Below are 18,697 nucleotides of genomic sequence, written 5' to 3' on the forward strand. Positions count from 1 at the left end.
ATATGTAAGAAGTTCCTGCAAACTCTCTTTTACTAGGACAACCCATGGTTTCTCTGGAGTGCATTCTTACTGGCAGCAGTAAGCTAAATAAATCTAACATGGACTTACAGGTATGTTCCTAGAGCTCTTTGGTTGATGGCCTATAATAGCTTCTAGATTGTTTGGCTACATACAAGGTGGTGCTAAGGTATATTAAAAAGTAATATTTGAGAAAAAACTTCAAATTTCCTATTTTGTGTATGTTGAGTTTAGGATGCTTTTGAGACATTCAAACAATGTTAAAGTAGTGCTATCACAAAGGGAAGCTTGGATACACCTTTAGAAGTTACCAACATATGAATGGAAATGGAAGTTAGGATATAGATGATATCACTCAGAGTAAAAAGCATAGGAAGGGAAGAATGAGAAACTATCACTGAATCTGGAATAACTCCAGTATGAAGGTTCTGTAGAGAAGGACTGACAAGAAAGGCTGAGAAAGTTCATCCAAAATTCAAGTACAAAAACCAAGAGCATATCATCACATAAACCAAAGAAGAGAATATGCCAGGGTCTATGGAGTGACCAATGTTTGAAAACATTTTAGAGAGCAAGTAAGAAGACAATTGAAAAATGCCCTTTGGAGTTTGTGATATTAAGTATCAACTTGATTGGATTGAAGTATGCAAAGTACTGTTTCTGGGTGTGTCTGTGAGGGTGTTGCCAAAGGAGAGTAACATTTGAGTCAGTGGACTGGGAGAGGCAGACCCACGCTCAATGTGGGTGGGCACCATCTGATAGGCTGCCAGCGGTAGCAGAAGAAGGTGGGATAAGCTGACTTGCTGAGTCTTCTGGCCTTCAACTTTCTCTTGTGCTGGATGTGTCCCGCCCTGGAAAATCAGACTCCCAGTTATTCAGCTTTTGGACTCTTGGCCTTACACCAGCGGTTTGCCAGGAGTTCTCAGGGTTTTTTGTTTGTGTTTTTTTTTTTTTTTTTTTGCTACAGATGGTCTGCTTCCCTACTTTTGAAGTTTTGGGACTTGGACTGGTTTCCCTTGCTCCTTAGCTTGCAGAAGGCTTAACATGGGACTTCACCTTCTGATTGTGTGAGTCAATACTCCTTCATAAACTCCCTTTATATATACATCTATCCTATTAATTCTGTCCCTCTAGAGAACCCTGATTTAATACAGAGTTCATCATTGGTATTTTTGTGAGAGATTTTTTCAGAGTTATGATGGAAACAGAAGCCAGATTAAATGGAATAGGAGTAAGTATGAGGCAAGCTAAGTGAAGAAAGAAGGAAGGATCATCCAGAAAAAGGGACAGCATGATAGTACTATAAGTAGTGGTTAAATGTATAGACTCTAGATTGAGACTGATAGAGTTCAAATTCCAAATTTGTCTCTTACTAGCTGTGTGACATTGGTCAATTATTTAACTTATTTGTGTCTCAGTTTCTCCATTTGTCAACTGGGGGTAAAACAGTAACTGACCACATGGGGTTGTGAGAAGGAATAGATCCATTAATACAGAGTCTTGAATGTAGAAATTTCTCAGTGAAAATTAGCAACAATTATTACAAAAACATATTACAAAAACACCCATAGGGGCTTGAAAATAGATCAATGTGAATGGTGGTTGTAGTGCTAAGACCTGAGAGATTGACAGGGTTGTGGACATAGAGGACCTTGATTGCCATGTTAATGAGGTAGATCTCCTCTCAAGCCATAGGATCCACTGAAGGAGTTTAATAAAGGAGTGATATGATTGTATTTCTATTTTAGAAAAATCACACTGACTGTCGGCTAGATGATGGATTGGAGCAGAACTGATGTGGGGGTTAGGACAGCAATTAGTAGCCTATTCCAAAAACCTAAAGGAAAAGTGATAATGCCTGGATTAAGACAGAGGAAGCAGAAATGAACAAGAAAAAAAAATTGTGAGAAAAGTCAAGGAGGTACAATTATTATGACTTGGTTTTTGATTGATATTGCAAGAGAGGGACAAAATGAAGTCTAGGATACACACCAAGCTGAGTGGCTGCTAGCTGAGTAATGCAGCCATTTACTGGGGCAGAAAATCCAGGAAGGACAAAGGGCTAAGGGGTTGCTTGGGAATTGGGAGGATGAATGCTCAGTTTGGGATATGTGGTATCTATTGGATATGGGACACCAAATGAAGATACACAACTTAGAACCCATAGGAAAATTTGAGCTCAAGATTTATAATTATTGTTTCAGACATGAATATTCAAATAGTTACTGAGGAAGACTAGAGAGGAAAACATGCTTGAAAAATGTGTTATTCAGAAGAGTTAATTTAGGTAAATGATGGCAGTTGACAATAGACAAATGCTGAATCTTATTGAGAATTTAGTAGAAGACAAATAATGGCAACTTCTATAGCTGCCTAACATCCTCAAATGGGGTTCTTTTATTCAACAGTGGAGATTAAGGATGAGGAATAACAATAGGGACCAAGAAGAAGCCTAGCCCCTTTCTCTTCCCCTCAGCCTCCCAGCTTCTCCTTGTGGTCCAGGTTTTGTGAGAAAAATAAGCATTGTGCATTGGAGAAAGTGGCAGGAGAAGAAGTGCCTGGAGAGCTAGCCACACTTCAGGGAAGCACATGTATGGTAAAAAGGTAGATGGTGTAGGGTAGTTGGTTTTCTCTAAATGGGGACTTCCAGAGGACCTCAGTGGAAAGGATGGCAGCAGTAAGGGAGTGAGTGAGAAGAAGGAAGAACAGAGCAGTACAGTTAGAGCATAAAGAAGGCTAGATGATTGGAGGGACATGTTTTGTCCATTGGGGAAGGACAACAAGGTGAAGACATGTACTTCTGAATTTTTGGTTTTTCAAACAAAGCCCCTGAGGGACCTCAGATGGTCACTTTCTGTCTCTGTGGTAAGTGGTATGATAATTCCTCAGCCCAAGTAGTAGCTGTTGCATACTTATCTCAGGTGAAACCCTTTTCCTTACCTTCTTCCTGGCATGCTGTGCTCACATTTCCAGACCCATCTTAAATGTCATTCTCTCTAGAAATCTTCCCCAACTAACCTTAGCAGGCATAATTTTTCCTTCCTTTAAGCTTCTATGGCTTTTGGTGTACATATGTCATTGTAAGTAAAATATTCCCACTCTACAGTGGAAGTCAAAAAGATGTACATGATTTGCCCAAGGTGATCCAGATTTTCTGACTCCAAGACCAGTGTTCTTTGTTTTGTTTTGTTTTGTTACATGTAGACGCTTATGAGGCCACTCACAGGTGGCTTAGCCTTTTAAAAACAGAAAGGTACCAAACTCTAATAATCTTCTAGATTCATAGAAAATAGCTCCATGTTTGCCAGGATGGCTATTCTTTGCTTTTGCTCCAACGCAGGGGGTATGTTGCCTTGCTTCTGACATGTAGGAAGAATGCAGAGAACATGTTCCTCATGGAAAGGGACTCATGAATGGACCACTGCTCAGGTAACAAAACTGTCAGGTGCGCATTTGGCACATGTGAAATGCTTACGAATTCCATGATTGGAAAGATATTTCTCTGTCAGACAATCCATTCTGTGGATAAAATGACTTGCCATTTTCAAAGGATCACAACATCTTTGTTTAGCCCCTACAATGTCTTTTGTTTTGTTTCAATTTTTACTTTACAAATAATAAGTGTATATATTTATGGAGTACAACGTGATGTTTTTATATATGTATACACTGTGGAATGATTAAAGCAAACTAACATTTATCACTTCAACTATATTTTGGGGTGAGAACATTTAAAATGTACTCTTTTATTAATTTTGAAATATATATTATTACCTGTGGTTACCATGCTGTGCAATAGACCACTAAAACTTTTTATAAATGAAACTTTGTACCTTTTGACGAGCATTTCCCCTTTCCTCACCCTCCCACTGCCCAAGCCTCTGGTAGCAACCATTCTACTCTACTTCTATGAGCTCAACTTTTTTAGATTTCACATATAAGTGAGATAATGCTGTATTTGCACCTCTGTGCCTGTCATTTCACTGAACATAATGTTTTCCAGGTTCATCCATGTTACAGAAAATGACAGAATTTCCTCCTTTTTTAAGCCCACATGTTATTCCATTGTGTATATGCACCACATTTTCTTTATCTCTTCATCCACTGATGGACACTTAGGTGGTTTCTGTATCTTGGTTATTTGTGAGTAATGATGCAACAAACATGGGAATTCAGGTATCTCTTCTACGTACTGATTTCATTTCCTTTGGATATATATCCAGAAATAGGATTGCTGGATAATATTGTTATTCTGTTTTTAGGGTTTGTTTTGTTTTGTTGTTGTTGTTGTTGTTGTTGTTGTTGTTGTTGTTGTTTGAGCTGGAGTCTCGCTCTGTCGCCCAGGCTGCAGTGTAGTGGCACAATCTTGGCTCACTGCAATCTACGCCTCCCCAGTTCCAGTGATTCTCCTGCCTCAGCCTTCTAAGTAGCTGGGATTACAGGCATGCACCAACACACCTGGCTAATTTTTGTATTTTTAGTAGAGACGGGGCTTCACCATGTTGGCCAGGCTGGTCTCCAACTCCTGAACTCAGGTGATCTGCCCACCTCGGCCTCCCAAAGTGCTTGGATTACAGGTGTGGAGCACCATGAGCGAGATTCCATCAAAAGAAGAGAAGAGAGGAGCGGAGAGGGGAGAGGGGAAATGGCAGAAGGGAGAGGGAAGAAACAACATGGGGATAGAAGCTGAAAGGTCACAGTATATAAAGAAACTCCAGAGACAGTGTTTGACCATGTGAAGCCAATGTTATGGGGAATTAACAACTATATATGAAGAGATCATGAGAGAGGAGAGATTAAGGCAATGCAGACGGAAAGACAGAAACGTCATAAGATCCAAGGAGGTAGAGGGAACACCTGATACCTGAGTTGCTTTCTGGAAGCCAAAGAACCACTATTCCTATGGTTTTTCCTTTCCATTCACTGTCTATTGTCTCCCAGCCTTCTTTGCAGATTCTTCTCTATTTTTCCTTTAAATATTAGTCTTCTTCATTCAGAGCTCTGACCTTGGGCTTTCTTCAACCTATTCTCTTTCCAAGGGGCATGGCCATGGCTTCCCATACTGCCTATATACTGATGAGGCCCAGATATTAATTTCTAGGATCTCTCTCTCCTGAGTTCGAGTCCTGCTTATCCAGATGCCTGGTGAATATTGCCGCTCCCCAAATACATTTTACTAGCCCTCAAAATGAAATTATCTAAAATGGAACTTTCCTGTCAAAACTTCCCTTTTTTTTAGTACTTCTTTTTGGTGAAGGAAACCCTCAGCTGAAAACCAAAAATCATCCTAGGAAGCTCTCTCCTTTTAATTCACTTAAACATTGTTATATTCATTCTACCTTTTTCATTTCTTTTGACTCCCTCTTCTTCCAGTCCCACTGCTACTGTCTAAGCTCAGGGCCTCTGAGCTGCCCTTTTAGTTTCCTGGCATCAGTATCCTAACCCTGCTCATAACTCTTCTGTGGCCATCCGATGTTCTTACAGGAAACCCTCAACATTTTCGCATGGCATTCAAATCCTCCATGAGGCTTCCCCTGGCTATTTCATCAACATAATATTTTGCTGCACTCCATCTAACCCCAGGTTTCAAGTTATCCAGACTTTCTGTGACTCCCACAACATCTCAAGTTGTTCCCTCCATCTGGACTTTGCTCTCCCTAGTCTCCCTTCCAGGAAAGCTAACTTCCCTCTCTCTTCCTGTCAACACTTTCCTATGTTGTCCTTTAATATTTATGATCCTGCCTCCACAGGAAATCGCTATCTTTTTATTATGTCTCAACTATACTCTGTACAGATGCCTATGACAACATTGATAGCACTTTATTACACTTAATTTTAAAACTTTTGCATCCCTCTATTTGACCTGGAGGGGCAGAAAATATATCATTTTAACTGTTTGTCCTATGCCTAGCAGTGAAAGCATTCAGCATATGCTTTGGAGGAAAGGAAGGAAATTAACACACTGATCCTCTATGGAGAAAATAAATTAGTCCATCCTCTGAGAGAAAAGAATAATTCAAGGTAAGTGAAGTCGTGAAATGCAGTGGTCATAATTCAAAATGCTCACACAGACACACACACACACACACCCCACACCACACAAAGCTTTTTTACGGAGGGCAAAAAAGGGTATCATCTTCTTCCTCAGAAAGATGTAACATCACCTCAACAATTGGAAGCAGAAACCTTCAAAGGTAGGATAACTAAGCAAAGAAGACAATTCTTGAACTACATAGATAAATTCTCAGGTATATAAAGACATTTTATTTACATACGTATCTTAGCAAGAATGCTAGGCAGTAGGCAACTGGAGTTTGCTCCATGTTGATTCTTGTAAAGAGAAATTGGAGTCCTTCACAGAGGCATGGTCCCAAGTACGCTGGCAGACAGGAGGCAGGAAGGGCTCTGTCACAGCTGATAACAGTGGTAAAGAGTCAATTAGTCTCTAATTAGCTGAGGAAAAGCTGCTGCTGATGTTTCTGTGAGCCTAAAGAAATGTTTTAAGGACAGTTGAAATTGGAATGTAATCATCTCTGTTTAGGATGTAATAAATGATGCATGTAATCAAGGATGAGAGAGGACCTTCACTGCTCTAGCTAGTCTGGGTTACATGGGCTAAGGTACTGAATGAGAAATTGGGGCTGTGAGTTAGTAGCCAGGTGTTCCTCCCGTTTGTACTGTGGTATTTAAGTGCACAATCATGTGCCACCCATCAGTCCAGGAGTGAAGGAAACTGCTAAGGCCAAGGAGGCACACTGAGTGTGGGTTGAGAAAGAGCACAGGAAACAGGGAGGAGCCCTTGATGAACGGCCTTCTTCATCCAACAACTCTGCACCTTCTCACGGTTTCTGGGGAAAAGGGACTGAGAGAAAGAACTTTTGCCTCCCAGAATGGAATGGTAAATGGCAAGCTGAATATTCTAGTCAAGAATGGGAGTGTGCTTTGGCTTCCACATTTTGAGAATGATTTCTTCCTTAATGTAATGTATCCTGTGGGAACTGGGGGCAGGCAATGCATAATTTCTCCCTTGGCAGTTCTTCTGCCCCAGAACTGTAGGCATAGAGTTGAGTTTGATGCTTGCACATGTTTCCTTTGTGTGAAACATTCTCTTTCATCTCTACTTCATGCCTTCTTATTCTCCAGGATTCCTCATGCGCATCAATTCCTGTGGGAAGCATTTCCTGATATTCTGCCCACACCTCTACCACCACCTAAGATAGGGGTAAGAACATCATCTAGGTCACTCTCATATGTGATTATTGGATCACATAAACATTATAGTACAATGGCCTATTTATGTATCTACCTACAATATTGGATATGAATTCTTCATAGATAGGAATCATCTGATTCATCTTTGAATCTCCAGGTTCTGACATGGAGATTCTCATTCAATTAAGGTTTATTGAACTAAACTATATAAGATAAGGCAAAGCTGGTTATAATGCAATATTCAAAATGGAAGCATTAAAGATATTGTAATGTACTTCCCAGGGTAAAGGACAACCTAAGGAGTAGTAGGCCTGGAAAATGGGAATAAAAATGGCATAGCTAAACTATTTCTGGACCATGGACCTTTTGACAGTCTGGAAATGCCTTTATACTTCTTCTCTGACAATGTTTCAAATACATAGTAAAATACGTAATATGACAAACTAAAGTATTTCTTGACGAAAATGTAGAAAATCTTTGTGACCTTTGGTTAAGAAAATCTTTCTCAGGACACAAAAACACAAACCATAAGCCAAAAAATTGACAAATTGGACTTAGTCAAAATTGTAAATGTCTGCACTTCAAAAGAACTGTTAAGAAAATGAAACACAGGCCACACATTGATAAAAGAAAAACTGCAAAGCACGCACCTGATAACTTGCATGCAGAATACATAAAGAACAAAACATTCAACTCAGTAAAAAGAAAGGCAAAGAGTTGGAACAAATGTCCATCAATGAAGATGTACAGATGGCCAATAAACACATGGAAAAATACACAATATCATTAGTCATCAGGGGAAATAGAAATCAAAAGTACAAAGAGATATCACTATACTGCCAATAGAATGGTTAAAATTAAAAGAATTGATAACATTAATCATTGGAGACAATACAGAACAACCAGAGCACTAATATGTTGTGGATGGGAATATGAACAATAGGGTTATTTTGGAGAACAATGTGACAGACTTTTATAAAGTTAAACATATACTTACCCTATGACCCAACAATTCCACTCATAGATATTTACTCAAGAGGAATGAAAACATATGTTCACACAGCAAATGTTAATAGTTGCTTTATTCACAGTAGCCAAAATTCCGTTAACAGGAAAATGGCTAAAAATATTGTGGTGTATTCATACAATGGAATACAGCTAAGCAGCAAAAATGGACAAACTACCAATATATGCAACAACACGGGTGAATTTCAAAATCTCATTATACTAAGTGGCTAAGTAAAATAAGCCAGGCAGAATAGACTACATGTTATATGGTTCATTTATATGACATTCTAGAAAAACTGTGGAAACAGAAAACATATCACTGGTTGCCTGTGGACTGTGAGGGAAGAGAGGCATTGTCTACAAAGAAACATGCAGGAATTTTCTGCAGTGATTGAAAATATCCCAAATCTTAATTTTGGTTGTAGATATACAACTTGTATGTTTGTTAAAACTCACTGAACTGTATACTTAAAAGGGGTCAGTATTACTGCATGTAAATTATTTTTCAATAAAGCCTGAGTTTTTTTTTAATCTTAAAGTTTTATCAGAGAGAAATTATGAGTTACTAGTTATTAGTGTTACTAAAGCTAACTTGCCCTTTTAGAGAATTCAAGCTCAGGTTTTCCCCCCGCCCAAAGGAAAGGCATTTGTTCATGCTCTAAATACTGAGAGGAACAGATGCATTGGCTCAGCAACTTACTGAGTTTGTCTGCTATTTGGAAATTGGATTGCTTTGATAAATTACTTGCTAGCCAAGAAGAGCATTAAGGGATTATTTGTCCGCCATGATTTCAAATTTTTCCCTAATGATAAAATCATTTGAAATAAAAGAGTGCAGCCAAAGTAGTTTTACTTGGGAAGATATTATTTCATACATAGACATGTCAGAAACAGTGTAAGCATGAAAAGGAAATATATTCTAATGTTCCCTTTTTTACTTACTTTGTTGTAAATAATAGCACCAAACAATTTCAATCCTAAATAGCACATACTTCAGAATTCCCTTTAAGTGCTTATCATCTTAAAGACTTGAAATCATATGTGGTTGTGGGTGTTGTAAACTTCACTCTTCAATTTGAATCTTTACTTCTCAGTTCATTTTAATACCTGCATTAATTCTAACGATTTGGGGAGACTACTAGATTATAGCACTGTTTTAGCATGTTTATGTGCTCTAATATTTGCCTAATGCATTATATAGCACACTTTCTTTTAATAGGACTCTATGTGTTTTAAGAATTTCCTTGCAAATAATTGATATTTAAATCAATAAGGACTCTACGTGTTTTAAGAATTTCCTTGCAAATAATTGATATTTAAATCAATAATGCAAAGAAAAATGTTAAAATCTTCATAAAGGAAATTTCTTTCATTTATTTGTTAATAAAACATTAACATTATCCACCTTATCCAAAACAATTGTTTCTCATGTACAGTTTATGGAATGAAAAGCCACTGCTTATTTTAAATGAGTTCCTGTGTAACTGTCAAATTAAATGAACTAATTCTTACCTTTAGGCCTTTTCAACATTTCGTCATAACATTAGTTGTTTTAATGAACTGGTGGTAGATAGTTTAGTTATTTCCAACTTTTTTTATTGCGAGAAAGACCAACTAACTACCAAGTTAGCACATATTTTTACATTTTTCCTTGTACAGAGTTGAGCTTCAGGTAATTGTTTACTGTCTTTACATGAAGCTATTCTTTTACATATCTAGATCTGCTGATGTCTGACACACTAGCTACTGGCCACATAGAATTATTGAAATTAATTAAAATTAAATTAAAAGTGTGGTGATCCTAGATAAATTTCATGTGCTCAATAGCCCACATGTGGTTTGTGGCTATCCTATTGCTCAGCACAGATATAGAATATTTTTATCATCACAGCAGTTGTATTACTTACTGCTTGTCTAGTCCAGGGTCAGAAAACCTTTTCTTAAAGTATTAGATAGTAAATATTTTAGGATTTATGGGACAAGAGGCAAAATTGAATCTATCATTTAGGTACTTATTTAACCATGTGAAAAAATCAACCCATTCAAATATGGAAAAACCATTCTTCACAAGAAGGCTGTAAAAAACAGGCAATAGGCTGGATTCGAGCCATAATTTGCCTACTCGTGGTATAGATCATTCAATCCTATATTCATTAAGCACATCTTTATTGAGCGCCTCTATCTTTTAAGCAGTGGCCTAAATATTAAGCTTAGTGAACAGAGAAACAGTTCCAACTCTCCTGGGGTTCAAAACATAACAGAAAAGACATATCAAAAATTAGACAATTGTTCAATTGTTATAATTTGACAAGTACAACGAAGGAAATGTAGAAGATGTGCAGGGAAAACTAAACCAGCCTAAAAATTAACTTGACCCTAAAAATTATCTGCAACTAATATTATGTTTTAATATGTGCCAAGTGCTGTTTATTTTAAACTTTCCAACTGATCTACGTGAAAAAGATGCTGTATACATTAATGAATCCAGCTAATATTTTTAATGGATTAATGTTCAGATGTATAATGTTCTCATAAGCCATCTGTTCTATAAATCTGAAATAATGGTACATCTAATGATAAAAATTATGTTTGAAAAAATAATATTTGTTGATATTTATAATTTTCTTTTACTTTTCTTTATCTAGAATCTTTTGTAAGAATAAAAATGTATGAATTGAATGTTTCCTTGTAATCAGAAAAACTTGCCACAGATTACTCCTAATAGGGCCCGTACTTTCTATTAATTGCTTTAATCAAAATTCAAATTGAGTTCCTCATTAAATAAAATATTGTGATGCACATAAAACCAGCCAACTTTGACAGACTTTTTTTAGGACACATGACTTCTTTTTATTTATGAAAACTCAGTACATATAGTCAGCAAAGCAAAATAAAAATATATTCTCCATGATCCCTATACTAGCAATGTTCCTCAATATTATATTTGATTTTCTTAGGCCTTTCTGGCATTTTGCAGTTTACTTAAATGCTGCCTTTTTATTGTTAGTGTCAAGAACTTTATATAAATCTAAATATTTGATCACTGAGCATGTGTGTGTAAGAGAGACTTGAGCAAGCAGAAATCATTTTAAATTGGGCACACGCCCTAAATGACAGACAAATAGGCCAAATTGAAATTGCTTTTAGAGATTAAATCATGTGCCACATATCTGCTTTGTTGCAATATATAAACCCCAAACTGTTAATTATGGCTATTTATATATCGAGATGAGGATGAAATAAAGAGAATGAAATATTTCCCAAGGTCATAACATTGAATTTTTATTCTTCAGTTTCACTAAAATTAACAGGCCCAGAAGTAAATCCTTCTACTGTCTCAGAGTTACATTGTTCTTTCCTGGTGACAAATTAAGTGTTCCAAGAAATTATAATTTGACATTCCCTTTATATTTTCTTAGAACAATGCATGTTGGAATGATGCCAAGAATATTGGAATTTAAAACCAAATAAAAAAAAGTAATGACTGAGTCCATCAAGAAAAAAAGATTCTGCCTCTGAATTGCTAGCTGCAGCACTGCTTTTTGATCACTTTTGCACAATTCGTAGCATAGAGCTGCTACTGTTGTTCTTTAATACAGCTTTTTACATATAAATTAGCTTCTGGTGCTCTCAAGGTAAATGTCCTCAGTTTACCTTTATTGAGAAAAAAAGTGATAGCCATTTAATTTGCAGGACTGAAGCCCTTCCACAGTAATAAGGTCTTGCTGTCATCTGGGGAGAAGTCATAAGGGATTTTGACCACTGGTGTACATTTTCCTTGTGGAACATGGAACTTCTAAGCATCTGATGATAAATTCGTAGATTCTTTTATCCTGTGCATCCTCCATCTGCCTCCTTCATCTTTAGGAAGGGGCTAGGCTCCAACTGGCTCACACAATACCATCACCACTAAACTTGGCGGTACTCTTCCGATGATTTCCGTTTGTTGGGAACTTGACATAGGAATTGGTGTTGGTGCAGAGGTGGAAGAGGGACACAGTCTGCTGCTGAGGCCATACGAGGTGATAATATAGATGCATTAGGCTGTCTAGTACCTACACCACCCTTTGTTTCTACATGGAATCTTCGTCAGTTAGATCAGTATGTCCTAATGCTGATTCTTGAGGTCTCACCATATCCAAATGTTGTTTGGCACAGTTTCTACTTGCATTTCCACCATATCTTATGTCATTGAGGCCCCTCAGTTTTCTTACTGAGTCTATCAGCCCCACAGGAAAGCTCAAAATTTTGCCAGCATCTCCTTTCCCCCAGCAGAAGCTCCCTGCTGGGTTAAGATCAATCCTCAGCCACTAGGGAAAATGACAACCAAAAATTGCCAGCTTGTTTCAGAGTGATTCTCCTTTCCTTGGAATTTTTGTTCATTCTATTTTCTTACTCTGATATATTTAAAAATATGTTTATTTGTGGTTTATTTGCCTTTTTCTGGTTGTTGCAGTGTGTTGGCCTGTGGTGACCTGCCTGACAACAGACCTACTAATTTCATTTCAACATGCTGACGTATGTCTACTGTACCTCATCAATGCCTCTGTTCTGCAGAGCAAAAGGAAGACCTACCACAATGCATTCGATTCGATGAAGAGATAGAACTTAGTACATAGTTGTATTGCTTAGAGTTTGGAAACAAACTATAATCATTTTTATTGGTATATGTTTGAAGTTACCACAGAGGCACAAAACTTTTTTAAAAAAATCAAGCACACACAAAGAAACAAAAGTTGAAAGTTGTTCACTTGTAACCTATCTTTTTAAAAAATAGTGCTAAAGAAAGGAATTCCTTGGAAGCATATATATATATATATATGTATTTATTGTGTATATATATTTACATTCTTATTTTAGACAGAACTATTCAAATGCATTTTATTAATAAAATGTTTAGGAACCCACTTCCCACCTTCATATCTGTGCTTTTAACTTTTGAGCATCAGGACTAACAACTGAGGAAAACGTCTAAGTGTGTTAAGTCTGCTCATACACCCTCATTTATCCCCCAACAATACACACACAACCTGCATGTATATACATAAATGGTACTTAATGGCATGTGAATTTTATCAGCTTACTCTATTCTGTTGAATGCTTTAAGGCACAGATTAATATTCTTACAAATTGTTTTATATATTTTAAATATACTTTTTACTTCAAGATAATTTTAGACTTACAGAAAAGTAGGAAGAAGAGTTCTCATATACCTCTTACCCCAGTTTTCTCTAATGTTACACCTTACATTCCCACAGTGTGTGTGTCAAAAGTAAAAAAGAAACATTGGATTATTACCATATTAACTTAACTCCAGACTTTATTTGGATTTCAACAGTTTTCCATTAATGTCTTCTTTCTCTTTCATGACCTAATTCAGAATACCGCATTGTATATAGTGTTTTGCGATTTTTTTTAAAAAATGGATGTTTTATAAGGTTCCACATTTTTAAATTCAGTGTCTTGTTTGTGCTTCTATATAAGCATTTAATGCAACAGTGTTCATCTGAGTATTGCTTTTGAGTGCCAAAGTACCATGTTTTTCACACTCCAAACTCTTAGGAAGGCTTCCGAAGACAACTTGTCCCTTATTTATAATACTATATATTAAAGTAACTGAAAGTATTCAAAATAATGCTTACTTTGTGCAGAGTCCATGAACTCTAACCAAAACACATAAATGTCAAATTTGAGCAATACATTTTGATTGATTTTAAAATTCCATTTGAGGCACTACTTTTCTGAATAGATGCCCAAGGAAAATATTTTAAAATATTGTTTTATTAAAAAATTGTTTCCTATAGAATCTGAAAAGTTCTTTAGGTAGACTTTTAGTAAAATGTTTGAACAGTTTAAATGCTATTTCAGACTGTCAGAATGATGAATGTTTTTTAATTATTTTCATAATGATTTATCACTCCAGTTTACAGTACTTGAAAAATTTTTTTCGCTTCACCTAAATAACTGGCATTTTTGTGTTACGTTCTTTTCCTCGTTTTATACTCTGCTCTGAAGCACTTTCAAATTAAAAAAAGAACAGTATTGTATTCTAGGGCCATTAGTGAATGTGCATGAGCTATTATAGTCAATGAAATAAGCATTATATGATTGAAGATTAAGAAAATGGATTATGGTGTAATTAAAAACACCAAGATAGGCGGGACGCAGTGGTTTATGCCTGTAATCCCAGCACTTTCTAAGAGACCAAGGCAGACAGATTACCTGAGGTTAGGAGTTCGAGACCAGCCTGGCTAACATGGCGAAACTCTGTCTCTACTAAAAACACAAAAATCAGACGAGCGTGGTGGCAGGCGTCTGTAGTCCCAGCTACTTGGGAGGCTGAGGCAGGAGAATTGCCTGAACCCAGGAGGAGGAGGTTCCAGTGAGCCTAGATCATGCCACTGTACTCCATCCTGGGTGACAAGAGCAAGACTCTGTCTCAAAAAAACAAAACAAAACAAAACAAAACAAAACAAAACAAAACACCAAGATATTCCTGGAAAAGCTATGAAAATATGTTTTTCAGTTAAGGGGAAGCACTTATCAATGCTGCCAGTCCTGGTAAAGATTGTCAACTCTAATATAATATAAAGCAGGCATTTCTTGTAATAAATATGAAGAGGATATTAGCCTTGATCTTAGCATAACTCTCTTCCGGGTAGGACTCCAGCTTCTGAAAGTAATTTTGTAATGCTCATCAACTAAAGATGACTGTAAAGCTTGGCACCAGTTCCTGGAGGCAGCCATGTTTCTGATTAAAGTCTGGGCCTAGAGAGCTGTATGGAAAGGTCTGGAATAGAAGTGATTTAGCCTAGAGAAAATTGCTAAACCATGGGTTACACACAGGTGGCCTGTAGTCCTATTTTGTTAGACACAGACAATGGATTTTATTTGTTTTTCATATTTGAATTAATTTCTGAATTCTTGAATATTGGCAGATTATGCTACAGGAATCTAAATTACTCTCATTTCTGCATGTCATTAAAAAAGTAGAGATGAGTAGCAGGCCCCTTTTCCCTGGGGCATGTGCCTCCCAGCTACGTACACAGCACCCACCACACCAGAGAGTTTCCCTACCTGGCAACTACCAGTTATCATCACTCCTTAGGCAGCTGTTTTCTTACAGTGAAGAAGTTCTGTTTCCATGGTGCTATCAAAAGTAAGAAAAGGAACTATAGTTTGAGAGGCTGTGTTCTTAACCCATTGATGCTCCTAATGGGCCCTGAAGATATTTGACCTTGTGACCATGTGTAATAAGGTGATACATGTTCATCAAATTGTGGTGTCCTCCTCCCCTGACTTTCAAATGGAATTCAGATACAATTTTTACCCTTATTACGATTACCTACAATTATAATTATGCTACTTCTAAGTATATAACCTGGGGCAAGTTTCTTGACCTCTCTATGCCTCACATTCCTCAACCATAAGTAGGGGATAAAAATAGTATCTATATCATAGAGTTGTCAAAAGGATTACATGAGTTAATGTGTGGAAAGCACTGAAGATAGTGCCTGGTAAATACAATGTACCATGTAAGTGTTCACTGTTGCAGTCCTCATTTATTTTCTGATTATACTAACATTTCACTTATTCTGTGTTGCTCATGTCACCTCCTAATTTGTAAGTGACTGGTAGAAAGAAACTTGTCCCAAGGGTATCTGACCTTCACCCACACTTTGCACTTCCATCAGTCTGCATCAGTTTTAGGGCCTGGAGATGTATTTACGCATATTGAAGGAGGTAAATAACTACAGTGAATAAGATAACATTCAGAAATTCAGGACTGCGACCTTAGAGATCATCTAGTCCAGGAGTTGGCAAGCTTTTTCTGTAAAGGGCCAGACTGTAAATATTTTGGCTTTGTGGCCATATTGTCTCTGTGGCAACTACTCAACTCTGCTGGTGCAATGCAAAAGCAGCCGTGGGTTATATGGAATGAATAGGTGTGGCTGTGTTCCAATAACACTTTATTTATAGACACTGAAATTTGAATTGCATATAATTTTCACATGTCATTAAATATTATTCTTCTTTTGATTTTTTTCAACCTTTTAAAAATGTAAAAACCATTCTCAGCTCTGGGCTATAAAAAACAGGTGGAAGGTTTCACCCAGGAATTCCACCTGGGAATTTTTGTTGAACAGTGAAGCTACCTGGGCCCCACTCCAAACCCATTGAATAAAAATCTCTGGGTGGTGTGGCAATGGAATCTGTGCTGTGAACATGCGTGTGATCCCTACCAGTGTGGCTCTAGGGACCACACTTTAAGAAACTACCCAAGGCCTTCAAACGAGTGTGGAGACTTTATGGCCCTCCTCACAGATCTAAAAATGATTTATTAAGGTTGGTTATAACAAGTACCACACTGCAAATATGAATATGATCACTTTTGATTTAAATTACTTAAATTTACTCTTCACATTCTCTTATTTTTATTATCAAAATTTCTTGTAGACAAAGGTCATTATTTTCTTCTACTATGTTTAAGGAATGTGACAGCACCTTGAACTTACCCTAAAATCACTGTACATTAGAGAAATCCTATTTCATGTTTTCATCAATGTGGGAATATGTGCATGTTTAGTGACGTTCTTTGTGGTGGCAAAAAGTAAAATAAACTCTGAAAATAACTTTGTCCTGGTGAATAAATTGTGGTGCATAATTACATAAATTATGATGTCTGTATGTAAAAGAATGTGTTTAGCTACATGTACTGCCCTCGGGGAGGGATGTCCATCACATACTGATAACAACAACAACAACAAAAAAAGCAAAATGCAGAATAAAGTTTACAATACAATTTCATTTTCATGAAAAAAGGAAATACATGGATAATATTGGTTACCTCGGGCAGTTAAGACCAGATAGGGAAGTGGTGGGGGAAAAAAAAGCATTTAACTTTTTCTTTAAACACATCTTTATTAACTTTTATAGTAATTATTTTTAAATAGAAAAATTGTAAGTGCAATTGGGAACAAAACCTCAAACTTTATAGTCTATTTGGTACACACATCCATTTCGCTGATAAGAAAGAGAACTCAGCTTCTAACACTCACAGACTCAGGCAAAGTAGAAAGATTTAACTTACTTATAATGTGAATTCACCTGCAAAATAACATCATCATCATATTTTTTTGCTAAAGGGGAGTTATATTTATATAAAGCTCATCTAACGTCAAGTAGAGTCCTGACTTAGAATAAGCCTTGCTTTGACTAAATAAGTCAGAAAGAGGCAATCCATTCTGCTATTTTGGTCTTTATTTTCAATACACAGAGTATAATTTTCATAGGCCATGATTTGTTCCATTACAGAAAGTTTCTCAGAAAACTAATCCATCCAAATAATTGCTAATTACACAGCTCATGTTAGGCTTTCACTTTGCCCTCATATTTTTTAACAACAGATTTCATAAGAGTTGTGGAGAGCACGATTATCAAATGCTCAACTAAATTATTCTGTCTCATTTGGGCACAATTGTCATTTCTATGTAATTATATATGAGCATTAGGTGACTCATGCTTTCTAAAGTAAAAAAAAAATAGATCAATCTAATAAATCTATTAAGCACCCCAAATTAAATATGCTTAAATTTAAAGTAAAAATTTTTAGACAAAAAGGAGAACTTCATTCTCTAATTGCAATTTGTTCATTTGTTCACACATCATTTATTGAGTGTTTACTATGGCAGGACGTGTGCTAGTAAACTTATATGTACTATTGCCCAAAATGATTACTCATCCTCTTTTTACTCAGTAGAAAAAAGAAGCTTGGAAAAGTTAGCTTACGTAGTCATATACTAATAAGAGCACAAGTAGAGATTTAACTCAGATCTGTGGAGCAAAATTATTACAACAGAGTGCCAGCAATTATTCTAGGTACTTTATAAATATTAATGCATCAGATCATCATAATGATTCCCAAGGTAGAGACTTGTGTACATACCATTTTGCAGGTGGGTTCATTCCCACAGAGGGAGGCTAAGTAAATGGCAGAGCTGGAATTCAAACCCAGGCAGCCAGACTCCAGAGGCCTTGCTTTGAACCACCACTAGATGGCCTTTTCCATCCTAATGGCTTGTTGGTCCCATTGCACTGGTCTGCATAGGAAGGCAAACAGACACATGAGGACAGAATAGAATGAATTAAGTATGGTGGTCAACCACTGTGGCTATAGCATTTGGACCTCTGTCACATTTAGTGATGAAAATTCAGTGCAATGCCTTAAGGAAGAAAAGAGGGGAAGGAATTATCATGCTATGGACTGAATGGTGTCCCCTCCAAACTTATATGCTGAAGCCCTAACCCCTAATGAGACAGTATTTGTAGATAAGGCTTATAAATAGGTAATTAAGGTTAAATGAGATAATAAGGGTAGAGACCCAATATGACACGATTAGTGTTCTTATAAGAACTAACACCAGAAGGCTCACTTAAGTGCTTGCACTTTGGTTCACTC

At 36.8% G+C, this 18,697-nt stretch overlaps 1 long non-coding RNA gene across 1 annotated transcript; it reads left to right on the plus strand.

Moving 5' to 3' along the window:
• The first annotated feature begins 4,961 nt into the window (after positions 1 to 4,961).
• Positions 4,962 to 16,865, plus strand: LOC117975495 (uncharacterized). Its single transcript, XR_004665763.3, has 3 exons — positions 4,962 to 6,039; positions 7,162 to 7,240; positions 12,695 to 16,865. It is a non-coding gene; the product is annotated as an uncharacterized LOC117975495 (long non-coding RNA).
• The last annotated feature ends 1,832 nt before the right edge of the window (positions 16,866 to 18,697 follow it).

Source organism: Pan paniscus, chromosome 10 (genome assembly GCF_029289425.2).
Source record: "Pan paniscus chromosome 10, NHGRI_mPanPan1-v2.0_pri, whole genome shotgun sequence".
Lineage (NCBI taxonomy): Eukaryota > Metazoa > Chordata > Mammalia > Primates > Hominidae > Pan > Pan paniscus.